The sequence below is a fragment of the Spermophilus citellus genome, assembly GCF_964194105.1.
Source record: "Spermophilus citellus genome assembly, chromosome: 15".
Classification (NCBI taxonomy): domain Eukaryota; kingdom Metazoa; phylum Chordata; class Mammalia; order Rodentia; family Sciuridae; genus Spermophilus; species Spermophilus citellus.
The window spans coordinates 39,217,283-39,236,385 of NC_138195.1; positions in this window are offsets into that span (position 1 = coordinate 39,217,283).

A 19,103-nucleotide genomic window follows, 5' to 3' on the forward strand; every position below is an offset into this window, starting at 1 on the left:
GAATGAGTGAAGAAATGGTAGTTAGAAAAGAGAATGAATTCATGGGGATATGAATCTTGATCACACTTTTGAATAATATATCAGATAGAATTTAGGATGTAAGACATATGCTAACATAAGGATTAAAGGAACAGCTCTTATTTTTAAGCTAGACAAGTTTAAGCCACTTAAACTGAAATTCTATCTCCTCATGAAATGAAGATAATAATACTTACTCTATTTAGTTTACTGCTTCCTGTTTCTATATATTCATTAGCACACAAGCATGCCCTTTTACTTAGGTTTCACTGAGGGCTGCTTTCATACTAACACAAACATTGGACAGTTACAACATAAGCTGTCTGGCTCCAAAAGCCTAAAGTATTTATTGTTAATCCTGTTAGAGGAAAATTTTGCAGAGCCTAAGTTTAAAGAAAGATGTCTAAGAATACAGTCCAATTATACAAGTAGAAAGCATTGACATGAAGAAATCTGGTTGATTTATTCTTTGTAACCAGAGTGAATATAAATATCATACTTGACAACATCAGAAAGTGGAAAGCAGCTTTCTACCACTATAGCAAAATACCTGAGATAATTAATGATAAAAGTAAAAATGTTTATTTTGATCAAAATTTTAAAGTGTCTATTACATGACGAGGGAGACTCATTGCTTTTAAGCCTCTGGTAGGGTTGTGGGATGGCAATGGCTAGGAGCATGTGGAGCAACAAACTGTTACATTGTGGCCAGGAAGAAAAGAAAAAGAAAAAGGAAAGAACTAGTGTCCATAATCCTCTTCAAGGGCACATGCCAAAAGACCTAAGGGTTTTTAGGTCCCACAAGGCTTCATATCCTGAAGGTTCTACCATTTCCCAATAGAACCACCCTGGGGATGAAGACTTTAACATATGGATCTTTGGAAGATGCTCAAGATCCAAACTATCACACAGAATAATATCTGTAGGATTTATGATTTTAAAAAATACTTTATGTAATATTCATGAAATTCTTATACTTTAAAGGTAAAATAAATTGAATTATCTAGATTGTAATCATAAAATATTGTACATCCTTTGTAGTTAGAATAGTTCTGCAAAATGTGTCCCCCCTTCCAAAAAAAAAAAAAAATACGATGTTGTGCCAAGACTTCTACATTATTGAGATGTTCTGTTTTATAAACTTGGAGAATTAAGAGGTAAAATCCTATTCCAAATGTACTGCTCACTGATTATTGCTGCCTTTTCTCACAGTGGCATGAGCAGAGATACACAATCTTTCATTTCTCTCTCTCTTTTTCTGCCACAGATAGAACCTGCAGGTCAATTTAACTGAAAGTGATGATGTGATAGTGCTCAAAATAATGCTCCTGCTCTGTTAGCACATAAAATCTGTGTGGCTGACACTTGATCAGGATTAGGACACTTTCTTTGCCCACAGTCCTTTTGAAAAATTTGCATTTCCCTCATTGTTAATAAAAATAGTTGTGTTTAATTAATTAACTTATTTTCTAGTGTTGACTATTTTCTCTCATGTGAATCACTCTTTTATAACATTTTGCTCTTTGTGTGTGTGTGTTGTCTTTTTCCAACTAATGAAAGGAAATCTTCAAAAAAATTCTATATACTAATCCATTGTCAATTATTTGTTTATGTGGACATATGTGGAAGTGAAAGCATTTGATCATTTTAGAATCATATAAACTCTAATATTGTTCAACCTAAGAACTGAGCATATCCTTCCTAGTTGCAGATTTTCATATGAGACAACTATTTTTAAGCACAAGACAACAGACACTCAAAACTGCAATCTCCAAGCAAAGGGGCTCAAATGCCCTACAATCACATAGCTCTCAGTCTGGGGACTATTCACTAATTGTGCAGAAAGACAAATTCAGAAAAAGAATGATTGTCATTCTGAGCTGAGAAGGGAAAAATCAGAATCTTGACAACTAAAGCAGATGGAATCTGCAATCACTAGAGAAGAGTTAAGTAATGAGGATGGAGGAGAATAGAAGGCACAGCCCCTCCAAAGACTTAGCTAAGGATGGGATTGTGAATTTTCCAGAGAAGATCTCATGAAGTTTTCAGCTGCTCTTGGGTTGAGAGGAGAAAAAAAATAAATAGAATTCCAACAACAATATTAGATATTTGAGTTCCAGCAAAGGTAGAGTGGAGAGAACTAGTTAAAACATGGGCATTTAATTGACATGTCAGAAAGACAAAGACAGTAGATGAGGCCCATGCCCTATAATAAAGCCAAATTTAGAACTGCCATAAACATTAAAACAACCACAAGAAATATGGAATAGTAAGGACTTGGAGTCTGAATCCCAACAAGTTAGATGAACTTAGTAAATCTTGAATTTTTACAAATTTGCCAAACCTCAACATAAAACGAAGTCTGTACTTGTTTAAGTAGATTGGTCATTAGTTGTCTAGGAAAAAACAATTAACACTCTGCAAGAAAGATATCAAAATGAATCCTACGTAACATTTCAATTATGATGTCCAAACTATCATTTAAATCACACTAAGCCTCCAAACAAGCAGGAAATTTTGATTCATAGCCAAGAGGAAAAAATGTAGGAAAAAGAAAGATGACCCACATGTTAGACTAAGCAGATACATTTTTAAAGAGTATCATAAACATGTTTAAAGATAATGGAAAACATGATCTCAATGAGTAAACACATAGCAAACCTAAACAGAGGACTAGAAATTATAAAATGCAAGAAAATGAAGTGTGAAGTTTATGATAAACTTAGTAGCACACTGGAGTAAAGTTTTCAAAAAATGAAAATTTAACTTGAATATAACTCAAAATGCTGTATCTAATCATATAACAGAGTTTGTATAATTACCTAATCATTAGTCCAATCAGAAGAATAGCAAATAAAGGATTGAAGAAAAACAAAACAGAACTTTAGTGACCTGTGTGCCCTGTTAAAACAATAATTCCATTGAATGTATGTGGAATAAACATTCCAATTTTAAGCCTGGGGTTTTCAGACAGCAACATAAAACATAACTATGCAACATGTTTTAGAGTATTACTTTAAATGAAGAACTGGAAGGGAAGAAAGAAAAGTTATACCATGTAAATATTAAACACAAGAAGATGATATGCTATTTAAATATCACTCAGTGTAGGCCTTCAGACAAGAATGCTATGAAATAGAAAGAAGGACATTTTATACCCTAAGTAAAAATTCGTCAAGTTGACCTACCTCTCGTAGATGTAAATGTAAGAAATATATAACCTCATATATGTGTAATGAAAACTGACATACTGCCAAAAGAGAAAAAGAAATAGACATCTTAAGCATTGTACTTGAGGATTTAAAGATGATTTTCTCAGTATTTCATAAAACACATAAGAAAAATTGAGTAAATATTTGATAAAAAGTATAAACCACTTTCATTTAATTAAAATTATAATATCTATAATACCTATAGAATATGTGTTCATTTCAAGCACACATGTGATGCTTATCAGAATAGACTATATATTGGCCAATAAAAAAAATCTCTGACAAGAAAATTAAATCAACAATAAAAAACTAGAATATTCCCTAATATCTGGAAATAATATATTTTATTTCTAAGACTATTCATAGGGAAATAACATTAGAAAAAATTTTAATTACATGATCATAAAAAAGCATACAATACATCATAATCATGTATGAGAAGATATATTTAAGATGGCCATTGTTCCCAAATGAATCTATATATTGAATCCTGATCCTGATCTCAAATAGATTTTTGTTGTTGATATAGAAGCTGACTAGTAAATTCAGAATTTATTTGGATCAGTAAAGTTATGGAAGAAGAGATAATTTGGAAAAGAAAAATTACCTCAAGCCTTAACCTTATGCAGAAATTAATGGAAAAACTATAATTTTATAATTTTATAAGTCAGTTAAAACTATAATTCAAAATTAAATTTGCTAGGACTCATATGGGATGATATCTTTGTGACTTTGATTAAGTAAAGATTTCTTGAAAGGACATAAAAAAGGCAGAACTATAAAATAAAACATCCATCAATTGGATTTAATAAACTGCAAGTCTACTTTTTAAAATATCTCAGGAAAAAATAAGCAAGACATAATATGGAAAAACATTTGCTAAATATTTATATTTAAAAGTAGTTGTATGTGTAATCTGTGAAGCTAATGACTATACTTTTTGAAAAAAATTGGAGAAAGAAGCATTCCCTTCATAAAATAAATTGTGTAGGTTATTAAGAAGCTCATTAAAAGATGTTCAACATTATTAATCATCAAAGTAACTCACATCAAACTATCTAAGATAATGCATGTTAGTTACATTTAATCAATTCACAAACACAATACTTCAAAACATTAGTTGTAGTGCAATAAATATATACAATTTTATTGTAAATTAAAAAATGAGAAAAACTTATAAGGTACTATTTTACATCACTTGAATTATAAAAATAAAAATGAAAATATTGGTAATAAGAAACATTGGCAAGGATGTTGTTCCCTTGGGATTTTTTTTTTCAATTTATTTTTTATTCCAATTTATTACATATGATAGCAGAATGTATTACCATTCATATTACACATATAGAGCACAATTTTTCATATCTCTGGTTGTATATAAAGTATGTTCACACCATTCATGTCTTCATACATGTACTTAAGGTAATGATATCCATCTCATTCCACCATCTTTTTTACCCAGTTCCCCCTCACTTCCCCTTCCACCCCTTTGCCCTATTTGGAGTTCATCTAATCCTCCCATGTTCCTGCCCCATCCCCATTATGGATCAGCATCCTCATATCAGAGAAAACATTCACATTTGGTTTTTGGGGTTTGGCTTATTTCACTTAGCATTATATTCTCTAACTCCATCCATTTACCTTAAAAATGCCATGATTTTATTCTCTTTTAATGCTGAGTGAAATTCCATTGTGTATATATACCACATTTTCTTTATCCATTCATCTACTGAAGGGCATCTAGGTTGGTTCCACAGTTTAGCTACTGTGAATTGTACTGTTATGAACATTAATGTTACTGTGTCCCTGCAGTATGCTATTTTTAAGTCCTTTGGGTATAGATTGGGTCAAATGGTGGTTCCATTCCCAGCTTTCCAAGGATTCTCCATACTGCTTTCCATATTGGCTGCCCCAATTTGCAGTCCCACCAGCAATGTATGAGTGTGCCTTTTTCCCCACATCCTCCCAACACTTATTGTTGTTGGTATCAATAGCTGCCATTCTAGCTATAGTGAGATGAGTTTTGAGTAGTTTTAATTTACTTTTCTCTAATTGCTAGAGATGTTGAAACTTTTTTTCATATATTTGTTTGTATTTGATTGTATATCATATTCTGAGAAGTATCTGGTCAATTCCTTGGCCCATTTATTGATTAGGCTATTTGTTTTTTGTGCTTAGCTTCTTTTATTTTTTAATATTTATTTTTTAGTTGTAGTTGGACACAATATTGTTATTTAGTTCATTTATTTATATGTGGTGCTGAGGATCAAAACCCAGGACCTCAAATATACTAAATGAGCACTCTACTGCTGAGCCCCTTGGTGTTTAGCTTTTTTGAGTTCTTTATATACCCTAAGGATTAGTGCTGTATCTGATGTGTGATTAGTAAAAATTTGTTCCCAAGATGTAGGCTCTCTATTCACCTCACTGATTGTTACTTTTGCTGAGAAGAAGCTTTTTAGTTTTAATTCATCTTATTTATTGATTCTTGATTTTAGTTCTTGTGCTATAGGAGCCTTATTTAGGAAGTTGGGACCAAATCCAACATGATAGAGATTTAGGCCTATTGTTTCTTCTATTAGGCTCAGTGTCTCTGCTTTTATTCCTAGGTTTTTGATCCACTTTGAGTTGAGTTTTGTGTATGGTGAGAGATAGGGGTTTAATTTCATTTTGTTGCATATGGATGTCCAGTTTTCAGAGCACCATTTGTTGAAGAGGTTGTCTTTTCTCCAATGTATGTTTTTGGTGACTTTGTCTAATGTAATTGTGTGAATTAGTCTCTATGTCCTCTATTCTGTATCATTGGTCTTCCAGTCTATTTTGGTGCCAATACCATGCTGCTTTTGTTACTTTTGCTCTGTAGTATAGTCTACATTCTGGTATAGTGATGCCACCTGCTTCACTCTCCTTGCTGAGGATTGCTTTAACCATTCTGGGTCTCTTTTTTTCTCAGATGAATTTCATGACTGCTTTTTCTATTTCTATGAGGAATGTAATTGAGATTTTGATTGGAATTTCATTACATCTGTACAGTGGTTTTGGTAGTATGGTCATTTGACAGTGTTAATTCTGCCTATCCAAGAACAAGGCAGATCTTCCAAGATCTTTAATTTCTTTCTTTAGTGTTCTGTAGTTTTCATTGTATAGATCTTTCACCTCTTTCATTAGGTTTATTCCAAAGTATTTTTATTTTGAGGCTATTTTAAATGGGGTAGTTTTCCTCATTTCCCTTTCAGAGGATTTACCACTGATATACAGAAATGCCTTTGATTTATGGGTGTTGATTTTGTATCTTGCTACTTTGATGAATTCATTTACTAGTTCTAGAAGTTTTCTGGTGAATTTTTTCTTTTTTGGAACATCCAGGTTTAGCATTATGTTGCCAAATAGTGATAATTTGAGTTCTTCTTTTCCTATTTGTATCCATTTAATTTCTTTTATCTGTTTAATTGCTCTTGCCAGTGTTTCAAGATCTATGTTAAATAGAAGTGGTGAAAGATGGCATCCCTGTCTTGTTTCTGTCTTTAGAGGGAATGCTTTCAATTTTTCTTCATTTAGAATGATGTTGAGATATGTTCCTGTTATTCCTAGTTTTTGTAGCATTTTGAACATGTGTACATGCTATATTTTGTCAAATGCTTTTTCTGCATCACTTGAAATGATCATAAGTTTTTTTATCTTTAAGTCTATTGATGTGATGAATTACATTTATTGATTTCCATATGTTGAACCAAGCTTGCATCCCTGAGATGAACCCCACTTGATCATGGTGCATTATCTTTTTGATATGTGTTTGCCAGAATTTTATTGAGAATTTTTGCATCCATGTTCATTAGTGATATTGGTCTAAAGTTTTTTTCTTTGATGTATCTGCCTGGCTTTGGATTCAGAGTGATATTGACCTTTTAGAGTGAACTTGGAAGTGCTCCCTCTTTTTCTATTTCATGGAATAGTTTATAGAATATATAGGTATTAGTTCTTCTTTATAGATCTTGTCTCAGCTGTGTATTCATCTGATCCTTGGTTTTTCTTGGTTGGTAGGCTTCTGATGGCATCTTCTATTTCCTTACTTGAAATTGATCTGTTTAAATTATGTATATTATCCTGATTCAATTTGGGCAACTCATATGCCTCTATATTTGTTGATGCCTTTGATAATCTCTATTTTATTAGAATAAAAGTTTTCAAAATAATTTCTGATTATCTTCTGTATTTCTATAGTGTCTGTTGTGATATTTCCTTTTTCATCACATATGTTAGTGAGTTGAGTTTTCTCTCTCCTTCTCTGTTAGAATGGCTAAGGGTCTGTCAATTTTATTTATTTTTTTGAAGAAACAACTTTCTGCTTTGTCAGTTTTTTCAATTGTTTCTTTTGTTTCAATTTCATTGATTTCATCTCTGATTTTAATTATTTCTGTCTTCTGCTAATTTGGGTGTTGACATGTTCTTCTTTTTTTCGAGCTTTGAAATGTAATATTAGGTCATTTATTTGTTGACTTTTTCTTTTAAGGAATGAACTCCATGCAATGAACTTTCCTCTTAGTACTACCTTCATAGTGTCCCAGAGATTTCGATGTGTTGTATCAGTGTTCACATTTATCTCTAAGAATTTGTTAATCTCCTTTTTGATGTCTTTTGCAACCTATTATTTATTCAGTAGCATATTATTTAGTGTCTAGTTGTTGGAGTAGTTTTTATTTTTTATTTTATCATTGATTTTTAATTTCATTCCATTGTGATCTGATAGAATGCAGGGTAGTATCTCTATGCTGCAGTCTGGCTGGGCACAAAATAACCAAGCCGCCACGAGGCACTTGTAGGTTCTAACAGGAATTACTTTATTGCCCGAATTCTCACCCGCACTCCACGCGCGCTACCTGGGATTTCTCTCACCCTCCACCGGGGGCTCTGCGCCCCGAGAGAACTCAATGGGAACTCCAACTAGCGGGCGCCCGAGGCAGCAGGAGCCGCCCTATTCCAGTAGCAGGGTCCATATACAACTCAATACACAGCCTGTTTCAATCCAGAATCATCCAGTCACAGCAATTATAACTTAATTATCATCATCTTAATGGCTCACTGGCATCAGCTCTCAACCACTCATTCTAGCAAAATGCCATGCGCCATCCCAACTTGGCTGTGGCTCTCAACATCTCTACTTTTTTTGTATTTGTTCAGAGTTGCTTTGTGACATAATATATGGTCTGTTTTAGAAAAGGATCCATGTGCTGCTGAGAAGAGAGTGTATTCACTCGTTGAAGGATGAACTATTCTATATATGTCAGTTAAGTCTAAGTTATTGATTATATAATTAATTTCTGTAGTTTCTTTGTTCAACTTTTGTTTGGAAGATTTATCCAGTGATAAAAGAGGTGTGTTAAAGTCACTCAGAATTATTGTGATGTGGTAAATTTGACTCTTGAGCTTGAGAAGAGTTTGTTTGATGAACATAAATGCTCCATTGTTTGTGGAATATATATTTACAATTGTTATGTATTTTGGTGTATGGTTCCCTTGAGCAGTATGAAATGTCCTTCTTACTCTCTTTTGATTATAGTTAGCTCATTTAATATGAGGATTTAATATGAGGATGGAAACCCCTGCTTGCTTCCACAGACCATGTGAGTGGTATGATTTTTCCCAACATTTTACCTTCAGTTTGTTATGTCTTTTCCTTTGAGATGAGTCTCTTGGAAGCAGCACATTGTTGTTGTTGTTGTTTAATACAATCAACTAGCCTATGTTTTTTGATTGGTGAGTTCAGGCCATTAGCATTTAGGAATATTATTGAGACATGATTTGTACTCCCAGGTATGTTTGTTCAGTAAGGTTTTCATTTCACCATCAAATCTAAAGCTTAATTTTGCTGGATACAAAATTCTTGGTTGTCATCCATTGTCTTTCAGAGATTGATATATGCTGTTCCAGGATCTTCTAGCTTTTGGGATCTGGGCTGAAAAATCTGCACATAACCTAATTGGTTTCTTCCAATATGTAATCTGATTCCTTTCTCTCATGGCTTTTAATATTCTCTCTTTATTCTGTATGTTAGACATTTTCAATATAATGTGCCTAAGGATCTGTTGTGATTTTGTACATTTGGTGTCCTATAAGCCTCTTGAATTTGGTTTTCCAATTTGTTTTTCATGTTTGGAAAATTTTCTGATATTATTTTGTTGAATAGATTGTTCATTCCTTTGGTTTGAAACTCTATGCCTTCCTCTCTCTCAATAACTCTTAAATTTGGTCTTTTTATCCTATCCCATATATCTTGAATGTTCTGCTCATGGTTTCTTACCATTTTTACTGTGTGGTCTATATTCTTCTCAAGATTATATATTTTGTCTTCATTGTCTGAGGTCCTGTCTTCCAAGTGGTCTAATCTGTTGGTGATGCTTTCAATTGAGCTTTTAATTTGGTTTATTATTTCTTTCATTTCAAGGATTTCTGTTTGTTTTCTCTTTAGAACCTCTATCTCACTATTGAAGTAATCTTTTGCTTCCTGTAGTTGTATATGTAGCTCTGTGTCGAAATGATCTTTTGCTGCCTGTATTTGCTCTCTTACATCATCCTTTAATCCACAGAATATTTTTTTTTTTTTGGTTTTTAATTTTTTTATTCTTTTTAGTTACACATGACAGAATGTATTTTGACATATGGAGGTGGAATATAACTTCCCATTTTTGTGTTTGCACATGATGTAGAATTATACTTGTTATATATTCAAACATAAACATAGGAAATTTATGTCCAATTCATTCTACTCTTTCCCATTCCCATCCTCCCCTCCCTTCCCCGCTAATCCTAGAATCTTTTTTTTTTATTTTTTTATTTATTTATTTATTTTTTTTTTAATTTTTTTTTAAATTTTTTTTTTAATTTTTTTTTATTGATTATTTATCGCATTACATAGTTCATGATATATCATCTTTCATACATTAGACTCAAATTGTGCTTTGAACTCCCATTTTCACCCCAAATACAGATTGCAGAATCACATCTGTTACATATTCGCATTTTTACATAATGCCATATTAGTGACTGTTGTATTCTGCTACCTTTCCTATCCCCTACTATCCCCCCTCCCCTCCCCTCCCCTCCCATCTTCCCTCTCTACCTCCCCTGCTGTTGTTCAATTCTCTCCCTTTTTTTTTTCCCTCCCCCTTGCCCCTCATAACCTCTTATAATTTTATGTATCCTTGAAGGTCTCCTACCATTTCCATATGCTTTCCCTTCTCTCTCCGTTTCTCTCCCCCCATTCGTCTTTGTTTACTGTAGTCTTTTCCTCATGCTCTTTCTTCCTGTTCTGTTCTTAATTTTTCTCTTTATATCAAAGCAGACATTTGGCATTTGTTTTTTAGGGCTTGGCTAGCTTCGCTTAGCATAATCTGCTCTAATGCCATCCATTTCCCTGCAAATTCTATGATTTTGTCATTTCTTAGTGCTGCATAATACTCCATTGTGTATAGATGCCACATTTTTTTATCCATTCATCAATTGAAGGGCATCTAGGTTGGTTCCACAGTCTAGCTATTGTGAATTGTGCCGCTATAATCATTGATGCAGCCGTATCCCTATAGTGCGCTCTTTTAAGGTCCTCAGGGAATAGTCCGAGAAGTGCGATAGCTGGGTCAAATGGTGGTTCCATTCCCAGCTTTCCCAGGAATCTCCATACTGCTTTCCAAATTGGCCTCACCATTTTGCAGTCCCACCAGCAGTGTACAAGTGTACCCTTTTCCCCACATCCCCGCCAACACTTGTTGTTGTTTGACTTCATAATGGCTGCCAATCTTACTGGAGTGAGATGGTATCTTAGGGTGGTTTTGATTTGCATTTCTCTGATTGCTAGAGATGGTGAGCATTTTTTCATGTACTTGTTGATTGATTGTATGTCCTCCTCTGAGAAGTGTCTGTTGAGGTCCTTGGCCCATTTGTTAATTGGGTTATTTGTTATCTTATTGTTTAATTTTTTGAGTTCTTTGTACATTCTGGATATTAGGGCTCTATCGGAGGTGTGGGGGGTAAAGATTTGTTCCCAGGATGTAGGCTCTCTATTTACCTCTTTTATTGTTTCTCTTGCTGAGAAAAAACTTTTAAGTTTAATTAAGTCCCATTTGTTTATTCTTGTTGTTAACTCCTGGGCTATGGGTGTCCTATTGAGGAATTTGGAGCCTGACCCCACAATTTGTAGATCGTAGCCAACTTTTTCTTCTATCAGATGCAGTGTCTCTGATTTGATACCTAGCTCCCTGATCCATTTTGAGTTAATTTTTGTGGATGGCGAGAGAAAGGGATTCAATTTCATTTTGTTGCATATGGATTTCCAATTTTCCCAGCACCATTTGTTGAAAATGCTATCCTTCCTCCATTGCATGCTTTTAGCCCCTTTATCAAATATAAGATAGTTGTAACTTTGTGGATTAGTCTCTGTGTCTTCTATTCTGTACCATTGGTCTACCCACCTGTTTTGGTACCAGTACCATGCTGTTTTTGTTACTATTGCTTTGTAGTACAGTTTGACCTCTGGTATCGCTATGCCTCCAGATTCACACTTCCTGCTTAGAATTGCTTTTGCTATTCTGGGTCTTTTGGTTTTCCATATGAATTTCATGATTGCTTTGTCTATTTCTATAAGAAATGCCATTGGGATTTTGATTGGCATCGCATTAAATCTGTAGAGAAGTTTGGGTAATATTGCCATTTTGACGATGTTAGTTCTGCCTATCCATGAACAGGGTACATTTTTCCATCTTCTGAGATCTTCTTCTATCTCTCTCTTTATGGTTCTGTAGTTTTCATTGTATAAATCTTTCACCTCTTTTGTTAGGTTGATTCCCAAGTATCTTATTTTCTTTGAGGATATTGTGAATGGAGTGGTTTTCCTTATTTCCATTTCCGAGGTTTTGTTGCTGATATACAGGAATGCCTTTGATTTATGCGTGTTGATTTTATACCCTGCCACTTTGCTGAATTCATTTATTAACTCTAGCAGCTTCTTTGTAGACTCTTTTGGGTCTGTTAAGTATATTATCATGTCATCCGCAAATAGCGATAGTTTAATTTCTTCTTTTCCTATTTTTATGCCTTTAATTTCTTTTGTCTGTCTAATTGCTCTGGCTAGTACTTCGAGAACTAAATTGAATAGAAGTGGTGATAGAGGGCATCCCTGTCTTGTTCCAGATTTTAGAGGAAATGCCTTCAGTTTTTCTCCGTTTAGGATGATGCTAGCCTGAGGTTTAGCATATATAGCTTTTACAATGTTGAGGTAAGTTCCTGTTATCCCTAGTTTTTCTAGTGTTTTGAACATAAAGGGATGCTGTACTTTGTCAAATGCTTTTTCTGCATCCATCGAGATGATCATGTGGTTCTTGTCTTTAATTCTATTGATGTGGTGAATAGCATTTATTGATTTCCGTATATTGAACCATCCTTGCATCCCAGGAATGAATCCTACTTGATCATGGTGCACAAGTTTTCTGATATGTTTTTGTATTCGATTCGCCAGAATTTTATTGAGAATTTTTGCATCCAAGTTCATTAGAGATATTGGTCTGTAGTTTTCTTTCTTTGAAGTATCTTTGTCTGGTTTTGGGATCAAAGTGATGTTGGCCTCATAGAATGAATTTGGAAGAGCTCCTTCTTTTTCTATTTCTTGAAATAGCTTGAAAAGTATTGGTATTAATTCTTCTTTGAAGGTTTTGTAGAACTCCGCTGTATAGCCATCTGGTCCAGGGCTATTCTTAGTTGGTAGTCTTTTGATGGCTTCTTCTATTTCTTCTATTGTTATTGGTCTGTTTAAATTGTGTGTGTCTTCCTGTCTCAATCTGGGCAAATCATATGCCTTAAGAAATTTATCGATATCTTCATTATCTTCTATTTTATTGGAATATAGGGTTTCAAAATACTTTCTAATTATCTTCTGTATTTCTGTAGTGTCTGTTGTGATATTGCCTTTTTCATCCCGTATGTTAGTAATTTGAGTTCTCTCTCTTCTTCTTTTCGTTAGCATGGCTAAGGGCTTGTCTATCTTATTTATTTTTTCAAAGAACCAACTTTTAGTTTTATCTATCTTTTCAATGGTTTCTTTTGTTTCAATTTCGTTGATTTCTGCTCTAATTTTAATTATTTCTTGTCTTCTACTATATTTGCTGTTGTTTTGCTCTTCCTTTTCTAGGTTTTTGAGGTGTTGTGTGAGTTCATTTATCTGTTGGTTTTTTCTTTTTTTGAGGTAAGAACTCCAAGAAATGAATTTCCCTCTTAAAACTGCTTTCATTGTGTCCCATAGATTCTGGTATGTTGTGTCTGTGTTGTCATTTGACTCTAAGAATTTTTTCATCTCCTCCTTTATGTCTTCTACAACCCATTGATCCTTCAATAATATATTGTTCATTTTCCATGTGATGTAGGATTTTTCCTTCCTTCTTTTATCATTGATTTCCAATTTCATTCCATTATGGTCAGATATGGTGCATGGTATTATCTCCACACCCTTATAATTACTAAGAGTTGCCTTATGGCATAATATATGGTCTATCTTTGAGTAGGATCCATGTGCTGCTGAGAAGAACGTGTATCCACTTGATGATGGTTGATATATTCTATATATGTCGGTTAAGTCTAGGTTATTGATTGTGCTGTTGAGTTCTATAGTTTCTTTATTCAGCTTTTGTCTAGAGGATCTGTCTAATGGCGAGAGCGGTGTGTTGAAGTCACCCATAATTATTGTGTTGTGGTCTATTTGACTCTTGAACTTGAGGAGAGTTTGTTTTATGAACGTTGCAGCTCCATTGTTTGGTGCATACAAATTGATGATTGTTATGTCTTGTTGGTGGATGGTTCCTTTTAACAGTATATAGTGACCTTCTTTATCCTTCTTGATTAACTTAGGTTTGAAGTTGATTTTATTTGATATGAGTATGGCCACTCCTGCTTGCTTCCGAGGGCCATATGAGTGGTATGATTTTTCCCAACCTTTTACCTTCAGCCTGTGTATATCTTTTCCTATCATATGAGTCTCCTGAAGGCAGCATATTGTTGGATTTGTTTTTTTGATCCAGGTTACTAGCCTATGTCTCTTGATTGGTGAATTTAGGCCATTAACATTTAAGGTTACAATTGAGATATGATTTGTATTTCCAGTCATGCTTCTTTATTTATTTATTTTAGTTTGGCTAGTTTTGCTTTTTGGTTGTTTTCCTCCCCCTTTACTGAGATACCTCCTGCTGTTAGTTTTGGGCACTATTTATCAAATCCTCTTCTTGTAGTGTTTTGTTCAAAATGCTTTGCAGAGCTGGTTTTCTTGCTGCAAATTCTTTTAGCTTTTGTTTATCATGAAAGATTTTAATTTCATTGTCAAATTTGAAGCTCAATTTTGCTGGATATAGTATTCTTGGTTGGAATCCATTATTTTTCAGCGTTTGAAATACATTATTCCAGGATCTTCTCGCTTTCAAAGTTTGTGATGAGAAATCGGTCGTTAACCTAATTGGTTTACCCCTGAAAGTAATCTGCCTCTTTTCTCTCGTAGCTTTTAATATTCTCTCCTTGTTCTGTACATTGGCTATCTTCATAATTATATGTCTTGGGGTTGGTCTATTATGGTTTTGAATGTTTGGGGTCCTGTAGGCTTCCAGGATTTGGCAATCCATTCCATCTTTCATCTCTGGGAAGTTTTCTAGAATTATTTCATTTAATATGTTGTCCATTCCTTTGGTTTGAAACTCTGTGCCTTCTTCTATCCCTATGACTCTCAGATTTGGTTTTTTTATGACATCCCATAACTCTTGAATAGATTGTTCGTGGGATTTAAGCATCTTTTCTGTGTTGACTATATTCTTTTCAAGTTGATAAACCTTGTCTTCATTATCTGATGTTCTGACTTCTACTTGATCAAGTCTATTTGTAATATTCTCGTTTGAGTTTTTAATTTGGCTTATAGTTTCCTGCAATTCTAGGATTATTGTTTGATTTTTTTTTAAGATCTCTATCTCCTGGTAGATCTCGTTCTTTGCCATTTGAATTTGTTTGTTTAATTCATTTTCAAAATATACTTTTATTTCTTGGACTTGCTGTCTCATGTCTTCTCTAATATTCCTTTCCATTCGAGTTAGGTATCCCCTGAGTTCTTTCCATATCCCTGTTTCTGAAGTTTCTATGTCCTCTTGTAGAATTGAGTTGTCTTGCATTGTTTGAAATCCTTTTTTCCCTTGTTTTCTCATGTTGTCCACGTTACTTTCCAGTTCTTTTTGATTGTCGTGTTTCTGCTCTCTTCTATAGATTTGTTTTGTTTCTGTATTACTCTGATGTCTCTCCTTTGTGTTGTTGAACTATGCCTGCTAACGTGGATTCTGCTGGGAAGGAATTCCGACGTCCGAGCTCCAGTGACGACACTACTCTGCTATGCCGTGCCCCAGTCTCCTTGCCGGGGTGCCCTAATGGGGGGGTGTGAGTGGACTGTCTCTGTTTGGTTTCAGCACCCGGTCGTGGCAGGCAGGCAGACTCCCGCCGCCCAGTATCTCAGGCCGTGGGCAGGTGATCCATCGCCAGCGGGAGGGCGTTCTCCTACCGCCCAGTTACCCTGGCAGTGGATGAACTGTCGCCGGCGGGCCTGCAGTTTACAGCTGCCCAGTCACGAGAGCCTTGCCTCTAGTCTCCTGTTCTCTCCTGCTAGGCTTGGGTTCTCCTACTAGACCAGATTTCCCCTCAGTGATGGTTCTCGGCAGTTCAAGCTATACTCTGGGCCTGTTTTGTTGCAATCTGTGGGAGAGTGGCAGTGGATACTTCAGCTCTCTAAGATGGTGGCCGCTGTTTGCCTTTGTTTTGTCCGCTGATGAGAGGGGGGGTTGAGGGTCAGGTGCCTCTAGCTCCCCTTTAGTCTTTATGCAGGCTCACTCTGATACTGCCTCCCCCTGAAAGTCTAGGAGAGATTTTATGCGAAATCCCCCTAAGTTTGGGGGCTGGGCTGGGTCACACACACCTGTTTTGTTGCTGCAATCTGTCGGAGAGTGGCGGTGGGTACTTCAGCCCTCTAAGATGGTGGCCGCTGTTTGCCTTAGCGGAGTGTCCCCTGTGGGGGGCCGGGCCTTACCGGCTTCCTTCCCCGACTGCAATCCCGAACTCAGCCCGGGGGTCAGTGCGGGCTTGGGCTTGGCTGGTGGGATACCACCGTGTCGCAGCCACTTAATTCCCTGCTGACTGGTTAACCCCTTCTCTGCGGCGCCACGCCTTCTGTAGCCTCGGGGCAGGCCGCGCGTATCAGACAGCCTGGATCTCCGGGGTCACACCGTTGGCTTTTGGGATCCCCGGCACTCTATGGTTTTGATTTTTTCTGCTTGCCCCTCCCCCAGCGCTGGCTAGGCAGCTTTTGTTTTGTCCACTGATGGGAGGGGGGATTGAGCGTCAGGTGCCTCTAGCTCCCCTTTAGTCTTTATGCAGGCTCACTCTGATACTGCCTCCCCCTGAAAGTCTAGGAGGGATTTTATGCGAAATCCCCCTAAGTTTGGGGGCTGGGCTGGGTCACACACACCTGTTTTGTTGCTGCAATCTGTCGGAGAGTGGCGGTGGGTACTTCAGCCCTCTAAGATGGTGGCCGCTGTTTGCGACCACAGAATATTTTAATGATGCACATCCTGAACTCCTTCTTTGTCATTTCATCTGCTGTGCTGGCCATGGATTCTAATATTGTGGTATCTTGATTTGTTTGGGGCACTTTTCCCCCTTGTCTTTTTCTGTTGTTCATGGGTCTTCCTTTCTATCTCTGTGGATCCGAGGTAAAAGGCAAGTGACTTACCCGAGATGGAAATTCAACCAAGAGATTTTATTGGGGGACTACCCAAAGGGGAAGAAAAGGAGAGGAGGGGAGCAGCAGTAGCCTGAGCCTGCAAGCTTCAGTTTAAGAAGGGTTGCTTTGGCGACATGGCAGGTGTTGATTGGCAGGTGACTCAGGAACAGGTGAGCAGACACTGTGTCCTGTAGGGATTGGTCCAGAAAACTTCTGACTCTGGTGCCTGTTGGCTAAGGCTCCCTTCCGAGAGGAGGGAGAAGGGTAAGGGATTACGTGATGTTCTTCTAGGGAGATGGAAACTTAACTTCAGCTGGGAGAAACCCGATGGGGGAAATAAAACCAAAAGGCAAAGTCTCCCATACACCCAGTATGAGGCTTTACCATTTTTACCCTATAGGCTTATAGTGCCCCTGTAGGGTTCCAATCCCTCACCTGGCTATCTGGTGTTCCAAACTGATAATTACCCTGACTAAAGATGGTGATAGAGGTGACTCAAGATAGGGGCAGCTGCTTTCAGGAATGGGGTGTTGGGTTGGGTTAGGGGAGCCAGGCGACAGGCATTGTGTGATATACTCAGAGATATGCTCAGAGATGAGTTTCTTCAGAGCCTGTGATGTCCTCAGGTACAGGCAGGCTACTGTGAGTAGGGGACTATGGCAGTAGCTGCCCAGTCCCAAGATAGAGATGACCTGGGGTGCCCCACGTTAGTAGATGAGGGGTCCACACAGGAGTGGTGGACGAAGTCCCTGCATGGGGGTAGTGGCTAAGTGTCCTTTGTGGGAGCAGAGTCTGGGGATTCTGCACAGGTGCTGATGCTGGTGGTCCCGCTAAGGCACCTGGGAGATCTTCATGGGCAAGTAGTTGGGAGTTAGGAGTCCTTTTCTAACACTGAGGCCTGGGGCCCATGCAGCATGGCGCCGTTGATTCCTATGTGGGATCAGCTGTGGAGGAGTCCTCTATCACTCTCAGCAAAGCAGTATTCCCACTAGTTGAGACCCGGGTCACAGAGTGACTCAGAATGCTGCCTCCCTCTGGCCTGCCATCTTGGATCCCCTCCTCCATTGGGATTTTCATGCATTGCAGATATCATTGTAAAATGCTACTATTTCTTTGGAAAAGTTTTCCAATTTCTAATAAAGTTAAACATACACCTACTTACATTATGACACAGCAATTCAACTCCTGAGTATTTACTTTAGAAATGAAAACATTTCTATAAAATAATTCACTCAAGAGTGATTATGTTTACTTTATTCATAAAATCTATAAACTTGAATAACCTGAATGTTTCACATAGACACATGGATAAACAAATTGTGGTACATATATATAATGAACAAATCAGTTATGTCCTTGAATTACACATGGCACAGGGGAACAATTTCAAAGGCTCTTGAAGAAGCTTTTCTAAATGGTGATAATATTATATATTATAACTGAGGTGGTAATTATATGCATATATACTTATTAATGTTTAATAAACTTAAAATGGAAACTTAAGATGTGAGGATTTTATTTTTTAAATTATAATTCATAAGTATAACTAAATTAACAAAGAAAACTAAATTTGTCCTCATAAAGAGATTATATGTATAAAAAGGGAATAAATATTTGAAAACAAAAAATAAATTAGAACCTTTTACATAAAAGGGTGTGCATATCATGTCAGTGGTGAGAGGGAAGGAAGGGAGAATGAATAGGCAGGTTCAAAATTAAAATTATTAAATTTCCTTGATAATTAGAATCATTTTTTAAAAAATGAGAGTAATAAAATTTGAAAATCAATTCACTATATAAATCAACCTATTGAAAAGAGTTACAGAGAAAGAGTGGAGAGTACAGGGCAAAATATTTTTAAAATACTCCGAAGACTCCTGTTCTCAGTATGACAGACATCTCATCCCTCTCATTGTGAGTAACTACAAAGGTGAGATAAAGTGACAAAAAAAATGTATGGTAAGAAAATCCACTTGAAAGCATCAGAGAAGTAACAGAATAGGGAAAATTCCTTCTGTCAGATAAATATAGAAAGGAATTCTGATATTCAGTTGGATTCATTTTGATATTTCATTTTAGATATTTCATTTCTA